The 21279-nt window shown below is 41.0% G+C and overlaps 14 non-coding genes across 14 annotated transcripts; all 14 read left to right on the forward strand.

The window, feature by feature from the left end:
* The first annotated feature begins 264 nt into the window (after nt 1–264).
* Nucleotides 265–338, forward strand: trnat-agu (transfer RNA threonine (anticodon AGU)). The gene has a single exon. It is a non-coding gene; the product is annotated as a tRNA-Thr (tRNA).
* A 285-nt stretch (nt 339–623) lies between these two features.
* Nucleotides 624–695, forward strand: trnah-gug (transfer RNA histidin (anticodon GUG)). The gene has a single exon. It is a non-coding gene; the product is annotated as a tRNA-His (tRNA).
* A 748-nt stretch (nt 696–1443) lies between these two features.
* Nucleotides 1444–1517, forward strand: trnat-agu (transfer RNA threonine (anticodon AGU)). Its single transcript has one exon. It is a non-coding gene; the product is annotated as a tRNA-Thr (tRNA).
* A 285-nt stretch (nt 1518–1802) lies between these two features.
* trnah-gug (transfer RNA histidin (anticodon GUG)) lies at nt 1803–1874 on the forward strand. Its single transcript has one exon. It is a non-coding gene; the product is annotated as a tRNA-His (tRNA).
* A 754-nt stretch (nt 1875–2628) lies between these two features.
* trnat-agu (transfer RNA threonine (anticodon AGU)) lies at nt 2629–2702 on the forward strand. The gene has a single exon. It is a non-coding gene; the product is annotated as a tRNA-Thr (tRNA).
* A 285-nt stretch (nt 2703–2987) lies between these two features.
* Nucleotides 2988–3059, forward strand: trnah-gug (transfer RNA histidin (anticodon GUG)). Its single transcript has one exon. It is a non-coding gene; the product is annotated as a tRNA-His (tRNA).
* Nucleotides 3060–3809: 750 nt separating this feature from the next.
* On the forward strand, nt 3810–3883 carry trnat-agu (transfer RNA threonine (anticodon AGU)). Its single transcript has one exon. It is a non-coding gene; the product is annotated as a tRNA-Thr (tRNA).
* Nucleotides 3884–4984: 1101 nt separating this feature from the next.
* On the forward strand, nt 4985–5058 carry trnat-agu (transfer RNA threonine (anticodon AGU)). Its single transcript has one exon. It is a non-coding gene; the product is annotated as a tRNA-Thr (tRNA).
* Nucleotides 5059–6154: 1096 nt separating this feature from the next.
* trnat-agu (transfer RNA threonine (anticodon AGU)) lies at nt 6155–6228 on the forward strand. Its single transcript has one exon. It is a non-coding gene; the product is annotated as a tRNA-Thr (tRNA).
* Nucleotides 6229–7329: 1101 nt separating this feature from the next.
* trnat-agu (transfer RNA threonine (anticodon AGU)) lies at nt 7330–7403 on the forward strand. Its single transcript has one exon. It is a non-coding gene; the product is annotated as a tRNA-Thr (tRNA).
* A 271-nt stretch (nt 7404–7674) lies between these two features.
* trnah-gug (transfer RNA histidin (anticodon GUG)) lies at nt 7675–7746 on the forward strand. The gene has a single exon. It is a non-coding gene; the product is annotated as a tRNA-His (tRNA).
* A 753-nt stretch (nt 7747–8499) lies between these two features.
* trnat-agu (transfer RNA threonine (anticodon AGU)) lies at nt 8500–8573 on the forward strand. Its single transcript has one exon. It is a non-coding gene; the product is annotated as a tRNA-Thr (tRNA).
* A 1101-nt stretch (nt 8574–9674) lies between these two features.
* Nucleotides 9675–9748, forward strand: trnat-agu (transfer RNA threonine (anticodon AGU)). The gene has a single exon. It is a non-coding gene; the product is annotated as a tRNA-Thr (tRNA).
* A 271-nt stretch (nt 9749–10019) lies between these two features.
* On the forward strand, nt 10020–10091 carry trnah-gug (transfer RNA histidin (anticodon GUG)). The gene has a single exon. It is a non-coding gene; the product is annotated as a tRNA-His (tRNA).
* The last annotated feature ends 11188 nt before the right edge of the window (nt 10092–21279 follow it).

Consider the following 21279-nt stretch of genomic DNA (forward strand, 5'->3'; position numbering starts at 1 on the left):
GTATTCAGAAGAAAAAAACAAGAATCGACAGAAGAAAGTTCATTTGTAGTTCTAAACATGCTTAGGCCTACTTTGCGTCCCAAAACATAGCTTAAGAAACCCTGTTGCTAGACAGTTGAAGGTGTCCGTATCGATTCCAATATTAGTAAATGACATCTCTTTTGTGATGTGATTTTGCTCGACAGAGATATGGGTTAAATGAATGAGACTGCTTTGATCAAATAGGTTTGGGTGTTCAAATCTGCAAAAGGCATCGAATTTATGGGTGCTGTGGCTTAGTTGGTTAAAGTGCCTCTCTAGTAAACAGGAGATCCTGAGTTCAAATCTCAGCAGTACCTTTTTCGAGCATTTCATTGTACACATTGGTGGAGAAGGTCAGAGTGGAGGGCACTCAGGTTTTCTCACCAATGGGTTTAGAGAATTAGAGAAGACGTGAGGAGGGTGAAATTGAGATATTCCAATGTCACGGGAAAAGGGTTCTTTTTGAATGAGTTAAAACGTACCGACTGTGTAAAGCTCGACGGTTTGTTCATTATCGAGACCAAAATGGAAAGAGTTTAGCCAGCTTGGGCACATCACTTTCACAGCCTAAGTAGGCTCTACAAATCCAGCACCTGTAGCCAGCCGTGATCGTATAGTGGTTAGTACTCTGCGTTGTGGTCGCAGCAACCCCGGTTCGAATCCGGGTCACGGCACTGCAATGTCATTACAGAATTATTTTTTTTGAACAGTTAAGACTTACTTTGTAAGCTAAGAAACTCAGCAACTCTGCCATTTGACAAAGTCCCCCAGCACATTGTAGGTTAATTACTTACACAAACTGATTCATCTGCTGTTTCAGATGTTTTTACCATTTTTAAGCTCGACAGCCAAATGAGAAATGTAGTGTCCTCGAACAACCAAAATTCTGAAAAAATAGTGTATGATTCTGAATGTTTACTCATATCTCGCGATCCACCTATCACATGTTAATAACCGTTTTTGGTCCCAAACCATAGTTTAAGAATCCATGTCAGAGGTTCTTGAGTTTTTTCATGTCGAGACCCAAATGAAAAATGTACTGTCCTCGAATGACCATAATTAAGAAGAAATAGTATGTGATTACAAATGTTTACAGATATCTCGCTACCCACCTCTCACCACTGTTGCCAACTTAGCGACTTTGTCGCTATATTTATTGAGTATTCAGAAAAAATACAAGAATCGACAGAAGAAAGTTCATTTGTAGTTCTAAACATGCTTAGGCCTACTTTGCGTCCCAAAACATAGCTTAAGAAACCCTGTTGCTAGACAGTTGAAGGTGTCCGTATCGATTCCAATATTAGTAAATGACATCTCTTTTGTGATGTGATTTTGCTCGACAGAGATATGGGTTAAATGAATGAGACTGCTTTGATCAAATATATTTGGGTGTTCAAATCTGCAAAAGGCATCGAATTTATGGGTGCTGTGGCTTAGTTGGTTAAAGTGCCTGTCTAGTAAACAGGAGATCCTGAGTTCAAATCTCAGCAGTACCTTTTTCGAGCATTTCATTGTACACATTGGTGGAGAAGGTCAGAGTGGAGGGCACTCAGGTTTTCTCACCAATGGGTTTAGAGAATTAGAGAAGACGTGAGGAGGGTGAAATTGAGATATTCCAATGTCACGGGAAAAGGGTTCTTTTTGAATGAGTTAAAACGTACCGACTGTGTAAAGCTCGACGGTTTGTTCATTATCGAGACCAAAATGGAAAGAGTTTAGCCAGCTTGGGCACATCACTTTCACAGCCTAAGTAGGCTCTACAAATCCAGAACCTGTAGCCAGCCGTGATCGTATAGTGGTTAGTACTCTGCGTTGTGGTCGCAGCAACCCCGGTTCGAATCCGGGTCACGGCACTGCAATGTCATTACAGAATTATTTTTTTTGAACAGTTAAGACTTACTTTGTAAGCTAAGAAACTCAGCAACTCTGCCATTTGACAAAGTCCCCCAGCACATTGTAGGTTAATTACTTACTTACACAAACTGATTCATCTGCTGTTTCAGATGGTTTTACCATTTTTAAGCTCGACAGCCAAATGAGAAATGTAGTGTCCTCGAACAACCAAAATTCTGAAAAAATAGTGTATGATTCTGAATGTTTACTCATATCTCGCGATCCACCTATCACATGTTAATAACCGTTTTTGGTCCCAAACCATAGTTTAAGAATCCATGTCAGAGGTTCTTGAGTTTATTCATGTCGAGACCCAAATGAAAAATGTACTGTCCTCGAATGACCATAATTAAGAAGAAATAGTATGTGATTACAAATGTTTACTGATATCTCGCTACCCACCTCTCACCACTGTTGCCAACTTAGCGACTTTGTCGCTATATTTAGTGAGTATTCAGAAGAAAAAAACAAGAATCGACAGAAGAAAGTTCATTTGTAGTTCTAAACATGCTTAGGCCTACTTTGCGTCCCAAAACATAGCTTAAGAAACCCTGTTGCTAGACAGTTGAAGGTGTCCGTATCGATTCCAATATTAGTAAATGACATCTCTTTTGTGATGTGATTTTGCTCGACAGAGATATGGGTTAAATGAATGAGACTGCTTTGATCAAATAGGTTTGGGTGTTCAAATCTGCAAAAGGCATCGAATTTATGGGTGCTGTGGCTTAGTTGGTTAAAGTGCCTCTCTAGTAAACAGGAGATCCTGAGTTCAAATCTCAGCAGTACCTTTTTCGAGCATTTCATTGTACACATTGGTGGAGAAGGTCAGAGTGGAGGGCACTCAGGTTTTCTCACCAATGGGTTTAGAGAATTAGAGAAGACGTGAGGAGGGTGAAATTGAGATATTCCAATGTCACGGGAAAAGGGTTCTTTTTGAATGAGTTAAAACGTACCGACTGTGTAAAGCTCGACGGTTTGTTCATTATCGAGACCAAAATGGAAAGAGTTTAGCCAGCTTGGGCACATCACTTTCACAGCCTAAGTAGGCTCTACAAATCCAGCACCTGTAGCCAGCCGTGATCGTATAGTGGTTAGTACTCTGCGTTGTGGTCGCAGCAACCCCGGTTCGAATCCGGGTCACGGCACTGCAATGTCATTACAGAATTATTTTTTTTGAACAGTTAAGACTTACTTTGTAAGCTAAGAAACTCAGCAACTCTGCCATTTGACTAAGTCCCCCAGCACATTGTAGGTTAATTACTTACACGAACTGATTCATCTGCTCTTTCAGATGTTTTTACCATTTTTAAGCTCGACAGCCAAATGAGAAATGTAGTGTCCTCGAACAACCAATATTCTGAAAAAATAGTGTATGATTCTGAATGTTTACTCATATCTCGCGATCCACCTATCACATGTTAATAACCGTTTTTGGTCCCAAACCATAGTTTAAGAATCCATGTCAGAGGTTCTTGAGTTTATTCATGTCGAGACCCAAATGAAAAATGTACTGTCCTCGAATGACCATAATTAAGAAGAAATAGTATGTGATTACAAATGTTTACTGATATCTCGCTACCCACCTCTCACCACTGTTGCCAACTTAGCGACTTTGTCGCTATATTTAGTGAGTATTCAGAAGAAAAAAACAAGAATCGACAGAAGAAAGTTCATTTGTAGTTCTAAACATGCTTAGGCCTACTTTGCGTCCCAAGACATAGCTTAAGAAACCCTGTTGCTAGACAGTTGAAGGTGTCCGTATCGATTCCAATATTAGTAAATGACATCTCTTTTGTGATGTGATTTTGCTCGACAGAGATATGGGTTAAATGAATGAGACTGCTTTGATCAAATAGGTTTGGGTGTTCACATCTGCAAAATACTTTGAATTTATGGGTGCTGTGGCTTAGTTGGTTAAAGCGCCTGTCTAGTAAACAGGAGATCCTGAGTTCAAATCTCAGCAGTACCTTTTTCGAGCATTTCATTGTACACATTGGTGGAGAAGGTCAGAGTGGAGGGCACTCAGGTTTTCTCACCAATGGGTTTAGAGAATTAGAGAAGACGTGAGGAGGGTGAAATTGAGATATTCCAATGTCACGGGAAAAGGGTTCTTTTTGAATGAGTTAAAACTGTGTAAAGCTCGACGGTTTGTTCATTATCGAGACCAAAATGAAAAGAGTTTAGCCAGCTTGTGCACATCACTTTCACAGCCTAAGTAGGCTCTACAAACCCAGTACTTGTAGCCAGCCGTGATCGTATAGTGGTTAGTACTCTGCGTTGTGGTTGCAGCAACCCCGTTTCGAATCCGGGTCACGGCACTGCAATGTCATTACAGAAGTTTTTTTTATAACAGTTAAGACTTACTTTGTAAGCTAAGAAACTCAGCAACTCTGCCATTTGACAAAGTCCCCCAGCACATTGTAGGTTAATTACTTACACGAACTGATTCATCTGCTGTTTCAGATGTTTTTACCATTTTTAAGCTCGACAGCCAAATGAGAAATGTAGTGTCCTCGAACAACCAAAATTCTGAAAAAATAGTGTATGATTCTGAATGTTTACTCATATCTCGCGATCCACCTATCTATCACATGTTAATAACCGTTTTTGGTCCCAAACCATAGTTTAAGAATCCATATCAGAGGTTCTTGAGTTTATTCATGTCGAGACCCAAATGAATAATGTACTGTCCTCGAATGACCATAATTAAGAAGAAATAGTATGTGATTACAAATGTTTACTGATATCTCGCTACCCACCTCTCACCACTGTTGCCAACTTTGCGACTTTGTCGCTATATTTAGTGAGTATTCAGAAAAAAAAACAAGAATCGACAGAAGAAAGTTCATTTGTAGTTCTAAACATGCTTAGGCCTACTTTGCGTCCCAAAACATAGCTTAAGAAACCCTGTTGCTAGACAGTTGAAGGTGTCCGTATCGATTCCAATATTAGTAAATGACATCTCTTTTGTGATGTGATTTTGCCAGACAGAGATATGGGTTAAATGAATGAGACTGGTTTGATCAAATAGGTTTGGGTGTTCACATCTGCAAAAGACATTGAATTTATGGGTGCTGTGGCTTAATTGGTTAAAGTGCCTGTCTAGTAAACAGGAGATCCTGAGTTCAAATCTCAGCAGTACCTTGTCAAGCATTTCATTGTACACATTGGTAGTGGAGTGCAGTAGGTTTTCTCACCAATGGGTTTAGAGAATTAGAGAAGATGTGAGGAGGGTGAAATTGAGATATTCCGATGTCACGGGAAAAGGGTTCTTTTTGAATGAGTTAAAACGTACCGACTGTGTAAAGCTCGACGGTTTGTGCATTATCGAGACCAAAATTAAAAGAGTTTAGCCAGCTTGGGCACATCACTTTCACAGCCTAAGTAGGCTCTACAAATCCAGCACTTTCAGCAAGCCGTGATAGTATAGTGGTTAGTACTCTGCGTTGTGGTCGCAGCAACTCCAGTTCAAATCCGGGTCACGGCACTCCAATGTCATTACAGAAGTTTTTTTTTTGAACAGTTAAGACTTACTTTTTTGTAAGCTAAGAAACTCAGCAACTCTGCCATTTGACAAAGTCCCCCAGCACATTGTAGGTTAATTACTTACACGAACTGATTCATCTGCTGTTTCAGATGTTTTTACCATTTTTAAGCTCGACAGCCAAATGAGAAATGTAGTGTCCTCGAACAACCAAAATTCTGAAAAAATAGTGTATGATTCTGAATGTTTACTCATATCTCGCGATCCACCTATCACATGTTAATAACCGTTTTTGGTCCCAAACCATAGTTTAAGAATCCATGTCAGAGGTCCTTGAGTTTATTCATGTCGAGACCCAAAGGAAAAATGTACTGTCCTCGAATGACCATAATTAAGAAGAAATAGTATGTGATTACAAATGTTTACTGATATCTCGCTACCCACCTCTCACCACTGTTGTCAACTTAGCGACTTTGTCGCTATATTTAGTGAGTGTTCAGAAGAAAAAAACAAGAATCGACAGAAGAAAGTTCATTTGTAGTTCTAAACATGCTTAGGCCTACTTTGCGTCCCAAAACATAGCTTAAGAAACCCTGTTGCTAGACAGTTGAAGGTGTCCGTATCGATTCCAATATTAGTAAATGACATCTCTTTTGTGATGTGATTTTGCTCGACAGAGATAAGGGTTAAATGAATGAGACTGGTTTGATCAAATAGGTTTGGGTGTTCAAATCTGCAAAAGGTATCGAATTTATGGGTGCTGTGGCTTAGTTGGTTAAAGTGCCTGTCTAGTAAACAGGAGATCCTGAGTTCAAATCTCAGCAGTACCTTTTTCGAGCATTTCATTGTACACATTGGTGGAGAAGGTCAGAGTGGAGGGCACTCAGGTTTTCTCACCAATGGGTTTAGAGAATTAGAGAAGACGTGAGGAGGGTGAAATTGAGATATTCCAATGTCACGGGAAAAGGGTTCTTTTTGAATGAGTTAAAACTGTGTAAAGCTCGACGGTTTGTTCATTATCGAGACCAAAATGAAAAGAGTTTAGCCAGCTTGTGCACATCACTTTCACAGCCTAAGTAGGCTCTACAAACCCAGTACTTGTAGCCAGCCGTGATCGTATAGTGGTTAGTACTCTGCGTTGTGGTTGCAGCAACCCCGTTTCGAATCCGGGTCACGGCACTGCAATGTCATTACAGAAGTTTTTTTTATAACAGTTAAGACTTACTTTGTAAGCTAAGAAACTCAGCAACTCTGCCATTTGACAAAGTCCCCCAGCACATTGTAGGTTAATTACTTACACGAACTGATTCATCTGCTGTTTCAGATGTTTTTACCATTTTTAAGCTCGACAGCCAAATGAGAAATGTAGTGTCCTCGAACAACCAAAATTCTGAAAAAATAGTGTATGATTCTGAATGTTTACTCATATCTCGCGATCCACCTATCTATCACATGTTAATAACCGTTTTTGGTCCCAAACCATAGTTTAAGAATCCATATCAGAGGTTCTTGAGTTTATTCATGTCGAGACCCAAATGAATAATGTACTGTCCTCGAATGACCATAATTAAGAAGAAATAGTATGTGATTACAAATGTTTACTGATATCTCGCTACCCACCTCTCACCACTGTTGCCAACTTTGCGACTTTGTCGCTATATTTAGTGAGTATTCAGAAAAAAAAACAAGAATCGACAGAAGAAAGTTCATTTGTAGTTCTAAACATGCTTAGGCCTACTTTGCGTCCCAAAACATAGCTTAAGAAACCCTGTTGCTAGACAGTTGAAGGTGTCCGTATCGATTCCAATATTAGTAAATGACATCTCTTTTGTGATGTGATTTTGCCAGACAGAGATATGGGTTAAATGAATGAGACTGGTTTGATCAAATAGGTTTGGGTGTTCACATCTGCAAAAGACATTGAATTTATGGGTGCTGTGGCTTAATTGGTTAAAGTGCCTGTCTAGTAAACAGGAGATCCTGAGTTCAAATCTCAGCAGTACCTTTTCAAGCATTTCATTGTACACATTGGTAGTGGAGTGCAGTAGGTTTTCTCACCAATGGGTTTAGAGAATTAGAGAAGATGTGAGGAGGGTGAAATTGAGATATTCCGATGTCACGGGAAAAGGGTTCTTTTTGAATGAGTTAAAACGTACCGACTGTGTAAAGCTCGACGGTTTGTGCATTATCGAGACCAAAATTAAAAGAGTTTAGCCAGCTTGGGCACATCACTTTCACAGCCTAAGTAGGCTCTACAAATCCAGCACTTTCAGCAAGCCGTGATAGTATAGTGGTTAGTACTCTGCGTTGTGGTCGCAGCAACTCCGGTTCAAATCCGGGTCACGGCACTCCAATGTCATTACAGAAGTTTTTTTTTTGAACAGTTAAGACTTACTTTTTTGTAAGCTAAGAAACTCAGCAACTCTGCCATTTGACAAAGTCCCCCAGCACATTGTAGGTTAATTACTTACACGAACTGATTCATCTGCTGTTTCAGATGTTTTTACCATTTTTAAGCTCGACAGCCAAATGAGAAATGTAGTGTCCTCGAACAACCAAAATTCTGAAAAAATAGTGTATGATTCTGAATGTTTACTCATATCTCGCGATCCACCTATCACATGTTAATAACCGTTTTTGGTCCCAAACCATAGTTTAAGAATCCATGTCAGAGGTCCTTGAGTTTATTCATGTCGAGACCCAAATGAAAAATGTACTGTCCTCGAATGACCATAATTAAGAAGAAATAGTATGTGATTACAAATGTTTACTGATATCTCGCTACCCACCTCTCACCACTGTTGTCAACTTAGCGACTTTGTCGCTATATTTAGTGAGTATTCAGAAAAAAAAAACAAGAATCGACAGAACAAAGTTCATTTGTAGTTCTAAACATGCTTAGGCCTACTTTGCGTCCCAAAACATAGCTTAAGAAACCCTGTTGCTAGACAGTTGAAGGTGTCCGTATCGATTCCAATATTAGTAAATGACATCTCTTTTGTGATGTGATTTTGCTCGACAGAGATAAGGGTTAAATGAATGAGACTGGTTTGATCAAATAGGTTTGGGTGTTCAAATCTGCAAAAGGTATCGAATTTATGGGTGCTGTGGCTTAGTTGGTTAAAGTGCCTGTCTAGTAAACAGGAGATCCTGAGTTCAAATCTCAGCAGTACCTTTTTCGAGCATTTCATTGTACACATTGGTGGAGAAGGTCAGAGTGGAGGGCACTCAGGTTTTCTCACCAATGGGTTTAGAGAATTAGAGAAGACGTGAGGAGGGTGAAATTGAGATATTCCAATGTCACGGGAAAAGGGTTCTTTTTGAATGAGTTAAAACTGTGTAAAGCTCGACGGTTTGTTCATTATCGAGACCAAAATGAAAAGAGTTTAGCCAGCTTGTGCACATCACTTTCACAGCCTAAGTAGGCTCTACAAACCCAGTACTTGTAGCCAGCCGTGATCGTATAGTGGTTAGTACTCTGCGTTGTGGTTGCAGCAACCCCGTTTCGAATCCGGGTCACGGCACTGCAATGTCATTACAGAAGTTTTTTTTATAACAGTTAAGACTTACTTTGTAAGCTAAGAAACTCAGCAACTCTGCCATTTGACAAAGTCCCCCAGCACATTGTAGGTTAATTACTTACACGAACTGATTCATCTGCTGTTTCAGATGTTTTTACCATTTTTAAGCTCGACAGCCAAATGAGAAATGTAGTGTCCTCGAACAACCAAAATTCTGAAAAAATAGTGTATGATTCTGAATGTTTACTCATATCTCGCGATCCACCTATCTATCACATGTTAATAACCGTTTTTGGTCCCAAACCATAGTTTAAGAATCCATATCAGAGGTTCTTGAGTTTATTCATGTCGAGACCCAAATGAATAATGTACTGTCCTCGAATGACCATAATTAAGAAGAAATAGTATGTGATTACAAATGTTTACTGATATCTCGCTACCCACCTCTCACCACTGTTGCCAACTTTGCGACTTTGTCGCTATATTTAGTGAGTATTCAGAAAAAAAAACAAGAATCGACAGAAGAAAGTTCATTTGTAGTTCTAAACATGCTTAGGCCTACTTTGCGTCCCAAAACATAGCTTAAGAAACCCTGTTGCTAGACAGTTGAAGGTGTCCGTATCGATTCCAATATTAGTAAATGACATCTCTTTTGTGATGTGATTTTGCTAGACAGAGATATGGGTTAAATGAATGAGACTGGTTTGATCAAATAGGTTTGGGTGTTCACATCTGCAAAAGAGATTGAATTTATGGGTGCTGTGGCTTAATTGGTTAAAGTGCCTGTCTAGTAAACAGGAGATCCTGAGTACAAATCTCAGCAGTACCTTTTCAAGCATTTCATTGTACACATTGGTAGTGGAGGGCAGTAGGTTTTCTCACCAATGGGTTTAGAGAATTAGAGAAGACGTGAGGAGGGTGAAATTGAGATATTCCAATGTCACGGGAAAAGGGTTCTTTTTGAATGAGTTAAAACGTACCGACTGTCTAAAGCTCGACGGTTTGTTCATTATCGAGACCAAAATGAAAAGAGTTTAGCCAGCTTGGGCACATCACTTTCACAGCCTAAGTAGGTTCTAGAAAGCCAGCTCTTGTAGCCAGCCGTGATCGTATAATGGTAAGTACTCTGCGTTGTGGTCGCAGCAACCCCGGTTCGAATCCGGGTCACGGCACTGCAATGTCATTTCGGAAGACATTTTTTTGAACTAGTTAAGACTTACTTTGTAAGCTAAGAAACTCAGCAACTCTGCCATTTGACAAAGTCCCCCAGCACATTGTAGGTTAATTACTTACACAAACTGATTCATCTGCTGTTTCAGATGTTTTTACCATTTTTAAGTTCGACAGCCAAATGAGAAATGTAGTGTCCTCGAACAACCAAAATTCTGAAAAAATAGTGTATGATTCTGAATGTTTACTCATATCTCGCGATCCACCTATCACATGTTAATAACTGTTTTTGGTCCCAAACCATAGTTTAAGAATCCATGTCAGAGGTTCTTGAGTTTATTCATCTCGAGACCCAAATGAAAAATGTACTGTCCTCGAATGACCATAATTAAGAAGAAATAGTATTTGATTACAAATGTTTACTGATATCTCGCTACCCACCTCTCACCACTGTTGCCAACTTAGCGACTTTGTTGCTATATTTAGTGAGTATTCAGAAAAAAAACAAGAATCGACAGAAGAAAGTTCATTTGTAGTTCTAAACATGCTTAGGCCTACTTTGCGTCCCAAAACATAGCTTAAGAAACCCTGTTGCTGGACAGTTGAAGGTGTCCGTATCGATTCCAATATTAGTAAATGACATCTCTTTTGTGATGTGATTTTGCTAGACAGAGATATGGGTTGGTGAGGATTTGCCAACACTGCCACTCACATGCTAAGGCCTACTTTGCGTCCCAAAACATAGCTTAAGAAACCCTGTTGCTAGACAGTTGAAGGTGTCCGTATCGATTCCAATATTATTATTATCTTTTTGCTAGAATTTTTACCCCCTTTTCTTCCCAATGTCGTGGTATCCAATTGTTTGTAGTTACTATCTTGTCTCATCGCTACAACTACCGTACGGGCTCGGAAGAGACAAAGGTCGAAAGCCATGCGTCCTCCGAAACCCAACCCAACCAAGCCGCACTGCTTCTTAACACAGCGCGCATCCAACCCGGAAGCCAGCCGCACCAATGTGTTGGAGGAAACACCGTGCACCTGGCGACCTGGTTAGCGCGCACTGCGCCCAGTCCGCCACAGGAGTCGCTAATGCGCGATGAGACAAGGATATCCCTACCGGCCAAACCCTCAAACCAAACCCTCCGGAGGACAGCTAGCTTCCGTCCTCCTCTTGTTACATTAACTTCTATACAAAATCTAGCAGGCTCTTGGTTCTCACCCCCTTCCATATACTTACACAGTAATTATGATAACTTCCGGAGGATGTCCTCCAACCTATCAGAGCTGTTGCAGCATGAACTGACATGTTGTCTACCCAATCAAAGTTTCAGAGAATAAATATATTACTAAAAAGCATAAGCTACAGCTAGTTAGTGTAACAGTTGTTAAAGTACTGTGTGAATTTCACCAGGTTCATATATTAATATGTCATGTTGATTTGTTATTATGCATGCTTGCATCCTGGGAGTAGGGATGTACTTACGTTATGCCCTGCGTGCTCGTGCTCAAATCATTTTGATGCACTATGAGAGGTAGGCACGCTTTGTCTGTGTTTTCAGAAAAGTTCAATTTTTTTAAGCACAAAGTCATACACAGTGTTTTGTTCATGAATAATGTTGTATATTTAGAGGTTACTCATAAGTGGATGGTATTGTTAAGATGCACTTGTAATTGTACTTTTTAGGATGATATCAACATTCTGAATTCAACATGTGGTTAATAGCTAGCTAAGGCATTAGCATGTGTGAACGATGGCTAGCTCCTCAAATGATCCCAGTCCCTTGTATTGTGCACCTGTTGTAGACGATTCGCAGAACATATGTGCTCTACAAATGTTTTATTTTCTTTTGGACGCAGGTATGTGGTTTTATCGATGTAAAATATGTTATGTATAATAAGGAGAGGCTGTACTAATTTTTGTTTTCAAAAATAATTTTGATGCACTATGAGAGAAAGAGGCGACGATTCACAGAACGTATGTGCTCTACAAATGTTTTCTTTTCTTTTGGATGCAGGATGCAGAGAGTGAATTCTGCTGGATTAAAACTATCTGATCTCCAAAGTCCACGTCTATAGTCTCAATCAACCACACACAACGCAGAGTTACAGCGGTGCAGTACAGCACAGGTTACAGCACAGGTTACATTAGCACTGCAGCGCATAAAATGTAGTGAGTAGTTGATTCAAAGAGAGAGAAGGACAATAGTTGAACAGTTTTGAACAAATTAATTTCTTCCAAAATTAAGGAGAAGCGAGAAAGAGATGTTTTATTTTCACTTACTTAACTAGCAAAATTCAGCTAGCGAGTTTAGCCTACTCAAACACTAGGTTCAAACAGAGAGGGATGCTACTTTAGCAAGTACCGGAGCACCAAGTCTATGACCAACAGACCCCTTAACAGCTTCTACCCCCAAGCCATCAGACTGCTGAACAATTAATCAACTGGCCACACGACTATTTACATTATTCATTTATTGCCACCAGGGCCCGCCGGTGTAACTGCTAGACTGCCTGCTGAACACTGTACTGCATGATTGGGTTACTAACGCGTTAGTCCTTGTAGCTATGCTTGGAAGGTTTTTTCGCCTGGTACTTAAGTCCACAAGTAAAGGGAAAAGGTGAGGAGGAGGAGAGATTGTAGTTACCAGATGGAATTATATATACAAGTGATCATGCGGTTTATATGTGGCTGCTAATTCTGTATTTGCGTGTGATCACGGATGTATTCATTCCTCCGATTCAGTTGAAAAATGTTTCTTAAACAGAAGCAAACGGAACGAAACAGGATTAACGTACCTGATTTGTCCTATAGAAACTTGTTTAAAACTGTTGAAGTAATGAATGCAACCTAGATCAGCTAGATGCAGGCAAGGCGGTATTGAATGTGTCACTGTCTGTCACCTTGATTACTCTAATTTATCTCGACCTGATCACCTACGTTGTAAACTTTCATTCATAGTCTACGTTGTGTCAACATCATTATGGGTAGAGGGAAAATTTGAGTATCATGTAGTAGCCTAAACCTATCAATGTTACATTGTGTTGGGTGAATATAAAATGAATGACAGTCATCCAATATGCTGTAATAGAAAAAAGGCCATAGTCATATATTTTTTTTTTTAATCGTCCTCCCTCATCTAAAACGGCACCGATCGCCACTGATGCACACAGTACATCGCACACCATCAGTAGGACTTATCTATGTTCTGTTCCAAATCTGAGTACTCCCATCTGTTTTAAAATGTATACTAAATGTGGGAATGCAGTAGTGTAAAGTACTTAAGTAAAAATACATTTTAAAGTACTACCTAATTATTTTTTGGGGGGGTATCTGTACTTTACTATTTATATTTTGGACAACTTTTACTTTTACTCCACTACATTCATAAAGAAAATAATGAACTTTTTACTCCATACATTTTCCCTGACACCCAAAAGTAATAGTTACATTTGAATACTTAGCAGGACAGTAAAATTGTCTAATTCACGCACTTATCAAGAGAACATCCCTGGTCATTCCTACTGCCTCTGATATGGCAGACACAAATGCTTAGTTTGTTAAATGATGTCTGAGTGTTGAAGTGTGCCCCTGGCTGTCCGTAAAGGTTTAAAACAAGAAAATCGTGCTGTCTGGTTTGCTTAATATAAGGAATTTGAAATGATTTTTTACCACTTTCTTTTGATACTTCAGTATATTTAAGCGATTACTGTCACGTTCCTGACCTGTTTTCCTTTTTCTTGTATTTATTTAGTTGGTCAGGGCGTGAGTTGGGTGGGTTTGTCTATGTTTGATTTTCTATGTTGGGATGTTTGTGTTCGGCCAGGTATGATTCTCAGTCAGAGACAGCTGTCAATCGTTGTCCCTGATTGAGAATCATACTTAGGCAGCCTGGGTTTCACGTGTGTTTTGTGGGTGTTTGTTTCCGTGTCTGTGTTTGTTGCACCACACGGTACTGTATCGGTTTATGCACTTCGTTTATTTGTTTTGTAATTCAGTTTCGTTTTAATAAATCATTATGAACACTAACCACTCTGCGTATTGGTCCGATCCGTCTCGCCTCTCCTCGTCCGAGGAGGAGGAAGAATATGATGATAGCCGTAACAATTACATTTACTTTTAATACTTAAGTAATATTTAAAACCAAATACTTTTAGACATTTACTCAAGTAGTATTTTACTGGGTGACTTTCACTATTACTCGAGTAGGACAATTGGGTACTTTTTCATCACTGTGGTAATGTGTGCTATTTTACTGAAATTGGACAACTGTGTACATCCTTGCTAAGAACATTTGTAGCTGAAGGATTTAGAGCACCTATCTAATGTAAGATTAGTAAATATGTATTCTTACATCTTTTTGTACTTGTCTAGTGACTTGTATTTATATGTGTTTCTCAGCAGTTTATCATTTGTCACCGTGTTTGCATCAGGTGTTACCAAAATTGCTATTGACCAGCCACAGGGTTATGCAGGCATATTTTATTCAAGCCCAGTGCTACCACACCTGATTCTACCGCTCAGCTGTTCATCGAGACCTCAGCTGTTCATCGAGACCTGAGCTGTTCATCGAGACCTCAGCTGTTCATCGAGACCTCAGCTGTTCATCGAGACCTCAGCTGTTCATCGAGACCTCAGCTGTTCATCGATACCTCAGCTGTTCATCGAGACCTCAGCTGTTCATCGAGACCTCAGCTGTTCATCGAGACCTCAGCTGTTCATCGAGACCTCAGCTGTTCATCGAGACCTGAGCTGTTCATCGAGACCTCAGCTGTTCATCGAGACCTCAGCTGTTCATCGAGACCTCAGCTGTTCATCGAGACCTCAGCTGTTCATCGAGACCTCAGCTGTTCATCGAGACCTCAGCTGTTCATCGAGACCTCAGCTGTTCATCGAGACCTCAGCTGTTCATCGAGACCTCAGCTGTTCATCGAGACCTCAGCTGTTCATCGAGACCTGAGCTGTTCATCGAGACCTCAGATGTTCATCGAGACCTCAGCTGTTCATCGAGACCGGAGTTGTTTTACAGGAACGTAGAGTGGTTTTTGGTTTTTCCCTTCCCTCTGGAAAATTAGCTGTTGATATTAAATGCTGTTAATATTAAATTATTACTAATAACTACATTATTTCTGTTGCCATTTGTCCTTATTGTGTACTTTACTTTACGGCTATGTACCATATGGCACCTTATCCCCTAAAGAGCCTTTTTTGGCTATGTACCATATGGCACCTTATCCCCTATAGAGCCTATGGCTATGTTCCATATGGCACCGTATCCCCTATAGCGCCTTCAATGGCTATGTTCTATTTGGCACCGTATCCCCTATAGAGCCTTCTATGGCTATGTTCCATATGGCACCGTATCTCCTATAGAGCCTTCTATGGCTATGTACCATATGGCACCTTATCCCCTATAGAGCCTTCTATGGCTATGTTCCATATGGCACCGTATCTTCTATAGAGCCTTCTATTGCTATGTACCATTTGGCACCTTATCCCCTATAGAGCCTTCTATGGCTATGTTCCATATGGCACCGTATCTCCTATAGAGCCTTCTATGGCTATGTTCCATATGGCACCGTATCCCCTATAGCGCCTTCAATGGCTATGTTCTATTTGGCACCATATCCCCTATAGAGCCTTCTATCGCTATGTTCCATATGGCACCTTATCCCCTATAGAGCCTTCTATGGCTATGTACCATATGGCACCTTATCCCCTATAGAGCCTATGGCTATGTTCCATATGGCACCGTATCCCCTATAGAGCCTATGGCTATGTTCCATATGGCACGGTATCCCCTATAGCGCCTTCAATGGCTATGTTCTATTTGGCACCATATCCCCTATAGAGCCTTCTATCGCTATGTTCCATATGGCACCTTATCCCCTATAGAGCCTTCTATGGCTATGTACCATATGGCACCTTATCCCCTATAGAGCCTATGGCTATGTTCCATATGGCACCTTATCCCCTATAGAGCCTTCTATGGCTATGTTCCATATGGCACCGTATCTCCTATAGAGCCGTCTATGGCTATGTTCCATATGGCACCGTATCTCCTATAGAGCCTTCTACGGCATGTTCTATTTGGCACCGTATCCCCTATAGCGCCTTCTATGGCTATGTTCCATATGGCACCGTATCCCCTATAGAGCCTTCTATGGCTATGTTCCATATGGCACCGTATCTCCTATAGAGCCATCTATCGCTATGTTCCATATGGCACCGTATCTCCTATAGAGCCTTCTATGGCTATGTTCCATATTGCACCGTATCTCTTATAGAGCCTTCTATGGCTATGTTCCATATGGCACCGTATCTCCTATAGAGCCTTCTATGGCTATGTTCCATATGGCACCGTATCTCTTATAGAACCTTCTATGGCTATGTTCCATATGGCACAGTATCTCCTATAGAGCCTTCTATGGCTATGTTCCATATGGCACCATTTCCCCTATAGAGCCTTCTATAGTTATGTTCCATATGGCACCGTATCCCCTATAGAGCCTTCTATTGCTATGTTCCATATGGCACCGTATCTCCTATAGAGCCTTCTATGGCTATGTTCCATATGGCACCTTATCTCCTATAGAGCCTTCTATGGCTATGTTCCATATGGCACCGTATCCCCTATAGAGCCTTCTATGGCTATGTTCCATATGGCACCGTATCTCCTATAGAGCATTCTATGGCTATGTTCCATATGGCACCGTATCTCCTATAGAGCATTCTATGGCTATGTTCCATATGGCACCTTATCTCCTATAGAGCCTTCTATGGCTATGTTCCATATGGCACCGTATCCCCTATAGAGCCTTCTATAGTTATGTTCCATATGGCACCGTATCCCCTATAGAGCCTTCTATTGCTATGTTCCATATGGCACCGTATCCCCTATAGAGCCTATGGCTATGTTCCATATGGCACCGTATCCCCTATAGCGCCTTCAATGGCTATGTTCTATTTGGCACCATATCCCCTATAGAGCCTTCTATCGCTATGTTCCATATGGCACCTTATCCCCTATAGAGCCTTCTATGGCTATGTACCATATGGCACCTTATCCCCTATAGAGCCTATGGCTATGTTCCATATGGCACCTTATCCCCTATAGAGCCTATGGCTATGTTCCATATGGCACCGTATCCCCTATAGAGCCTTCTATGGCTATGTTCCATATGGCACCGTATCTCCTATAGAGCCGTCTATGGCTATGTTCCATATGGCACCGTATCTCCTATAGAGCCTTCTACGGCTATGTTCTATTTGGCACCGTATCCCCTATAGCGCCTTCTATGGCTATGTTCCATATGGCACCGTATCCCCTATAGAGCCTTCTATGGCTATGTTCCATATGGCACCGTATCTCCTATAGAGCCATCTATCGCTATGTTCCATATGGCACCGTATCTCCTATAGAGCCTTCTATGGCTATGTTCCATATTGCACCGTATCTCTTATAGAGCCTTCTATGGCTATGTTCCATATGGCACCGTATCTCCTATAGAGCCTTCTATGGCTATGTTCCATATGGCACCGTATCTCTTATAGAACCTTCTATGGCTATGTTCCATATGGCACCGTATCTCCTATAGAGCCTTCTATGGCTATGTTCCATATGGCACCGTATCCCCTATAGAGCCTTCTATTGCTATGTTCCATATGGCACCGTATCCCCTATAGAGCCTTCTATGGCTATGTTCCATATGGCACCGTATCTCCTATAGAGCCTTCTATGTTCCATATGGCACCGTATCCCCTATAGAGCCTTCTATGGCTATGTTCTATTTGGCACCGTATCTCCTATAGAGCCTTCTATGTTCCATATGGCACCTTATCTCCTATAGAGCCTTCTATGGCTATGTTCCATATGGCACCGTATCTCTTATAGAGCCTTCTATTGCTATGTTCCATATGGCACCGTATCTCCTATAGAGCCTTCTATGGCTATGTTCCATATGGCACCTTATCTCCTATAGAGCCTTCTATGGCTATGTTCCATATGGCACCGTATCTCTTATAGAACCTTCTATGGCTATGTTCCATATGGCACCGTATCCCCTATAGAGCCTTCTATGGCTATGTTCCATATGGCACCGTATCTCCTATAGAGCATTCTATGGCTATGTTCCATATGGCACCGTATCTCCTATAGAGCATTCTATGGCTATGTTCCATATGGCTCCTTATCTCCTATAGAGCCTTCTATGTTCCATATCGAGTTCAGTGTGTCAAATCGGAGGGTCTGTTGTCTGGACCTCTGGCAGTCTCTATGGGGGTGCCACAGGGTTCAATTCTTGGACCGACTCTCTTCTCTGTATACATCAATGATGTCGCTCTTGCTGCTGGTGAGTCTCTGATCCACCTCTACGCAGACGACACTATTCTGTATACTTCTGGCCCTTCTTTTGACACTGTGTTAACAACCCTCCAGGCGAGCTTCAATGACATACAACTCTCCTTCCATGGCCTCCAATTGCTCTTAAATACAAGTAAAACTAAATGCATGCTCTTCAACCGATCGCTGCCTGCACCTGCCCGCCTGTCCAACATCACTACTTTGGACGGCTCTGACTTAGAATATGTGGACAACTACAAATACCTAGGTGTCTGGTTAGACTGTAAACTCTCCTTCCAGACTCACATCAAGCATCTCCAATCCAAAGTTAAATCTAGAATCGGCTTCCTATTCCGCAACAAAGCATCCTTCACTCATGCTGCCAAACATACCCTTGTAAAACTGACCATCCTACCAATCCTCGACTTCGGTGATGTCATTTACAAAATAGCCTCCAAAACCCTACTCAATAAATTGGATGCAGTCTATCACAGTGCCATCCGTTTTGTCACCAAAGCCCCATATACTACCCACCACTGCGACCTGTACGCTCTCGTTGGCTGGCCCTCGCTTCACACTCGTCGCCAAACCCACTGGCTCCAGGTCATCTACAAGACCCTGCTAGGTAAAGTCCCCCCTTATCTCAGCTCGCTGGTCACCATAGCAACGCCCACCCGTAGCACGCGCTCCAGCAGGTATATCTCTCTGGTCACCCCCAAAACCAATTCTTCCTTTGGCCGCCTCTCCTTCCAGTTCTCTGCTGCCAATGACTGGAACGAACTACAAAAATCTCTGAAACTGGAAACACTTATCTCCCTCACTAGCTTTAAGCACCAGCTGTCAGAGCAGCTCATAGATTACTGCACCTGTACATAGCCCATCTATAATTTAGCCCAAACAACTACCTCTTTACCTACTGTATTTATTTATTTTGCTCCTTTGCACCCCATTATTTCTATCTCTACTTTGCACCTTCTTCCACTGCAAACCAACCATTCCAGTGTTTTTTTACTTGCTATATTGTATTTACTTCACCACCATGGCCTTTTTATATTTTTATTTATTTATATATATATTTTGTTTGCCTTCACCTCCCTTATCTCACCTCACTTGCTCATATTGTATATAGACTTATTTTTCACTGTATTATTGACTGTATGTTTGTTTTACTCCATGTGTAACTATGTGTTGTTGTATGTGTCGAACTACTTTGCTTTATCTTGGCCAGGTCGCAATTGTAAATGAGAACGTGTTCTCAATTTGCCTACCTGGTTAAATAAAGGTGAAATAAAAAAATATAAAAAAATATGGCACCTTATCTCCTATAGAGCCTTCTATGGCTATATCGCTTTTTGGATCGGGGCTACAGCGTTCAGGTCCTGAAAAATGCAGGTATAAGGGCTGGATTACTTGACAGAGAGAACTTGTTACGAAGAGGAGTGCCTCGTGATACATCAGAGAGAGTGTATTTTGTTACAAAATACAGCACTGAAGCAGAGAACATTAAAAGAATCATTAAAAATAATTGTGGAATCATCCAAAGTGATACGCTACTACGCCAAGTCTTTCCTGAACCACCAGTCATAAGCTTTAAGAGATGTCCTACCCTAAATGACAAATTAGTCCACAGTTATCTTCCGGGTGACTCTCAAAAAACTTGGCTTGACTACAAACCCAAGGGCTCTTTTAAATGTAACCAGTGCAACCATTGCAGTAATATTGCACAGAAAAAGTATTTTGTTGACACAGCTTCTAAAATGGAGTATTACCTCAAGCATTTTATTAACTGCAAAACCACTCATGTCATCTCTAGATTAGAATGTCCACAGTGCAAGGTGTTCTACATTGGACGGACAAAGAGACGCCTTCAAGATCGCTTGGCGGAACACAAGTACGCCATACGGGTAGGCAATGAAGACTAGCCCATGGCAAGGCACTACAAGTCCTTACACCATGGCAACCCTGCCTCCCTACAAGCTATGGGTATTGATCATATTCCGGCCTCTATTAGAAAAGGGGACCGTCTTAAACAGTTAAACCAAAGGGAAAGTTTTTGGATTTACAAACTACAGGCCACTAAGTACCCTGGTTTAAATGAAGACATGGATTTACAAACTACAGGCCACTAAGTACCCTGGTTTAAATGAAGACATGGATTTACAAACTACAGGCCACTAAGTACCCTGGTTTAAATGAAGATATGGATTTACAAACTACAGGCCACTAAGTACCCTGGTTTAAATGAAGATATGGATTTACAAACTACAGGCCACTAAGTACCCTGGTTTAAATGAAGATATGGATTTACAAACTACAGGCCACTAAGTACCCTGGTTTAAATGAAGATATGGATTTACAAACTACAGGCCACTAAGTACCCTGGTTTAAATGAAGACATGGATTTACAAACTACAGGCCACTAAGTACCCTGGTTTAAATGAAGATATGGATTTACAAACTACAGGCCACTAAGTACCCTGGTTTAAATGAAGATATGGATTTACAAACTACAGGCCACTAAGTACCCTGGTTTAAATGAAGACATGGATTTACAAACTACAGGCCACTAAGTACCCTGGTTTAAATGAAGATATGGATTTACAAACTACAGGCCACTAAGTACCCTGGTTTAAATGAAGATATGGATTTCTCACCCTTCCTGTAGGGTCGTGATGGGTCCATTTGCTGTCATCTAGTGGACATTTTGCTCAATTGCCCTCAGCTATGTTTGGACTGTTCATGTTTTGCTGTGGTCTAGTGTACTGTGGAATATATTGCTTTCTTGTTCTGGACACTTCTCCCAGTCATGGTTAGGGTTGGAACTGCCTCTCTGGGTGTTCTGATGCTTCTA

This window comes from Salvelinus fontinalis, chromosome 8 (genome assembly GCF_029448725.1).
Source record: "Salvelinus fontinalis isolate EN_2023a chromosome 8, ASM2944872v1, whole genome shotgun sequence".
Lineage (NCBI taxonomy): Eukaryota > Metazoa > Chordata > Actinopteri > Salmoniformes > Salmonidae > Salvelinus > Salvelinus fontinalis.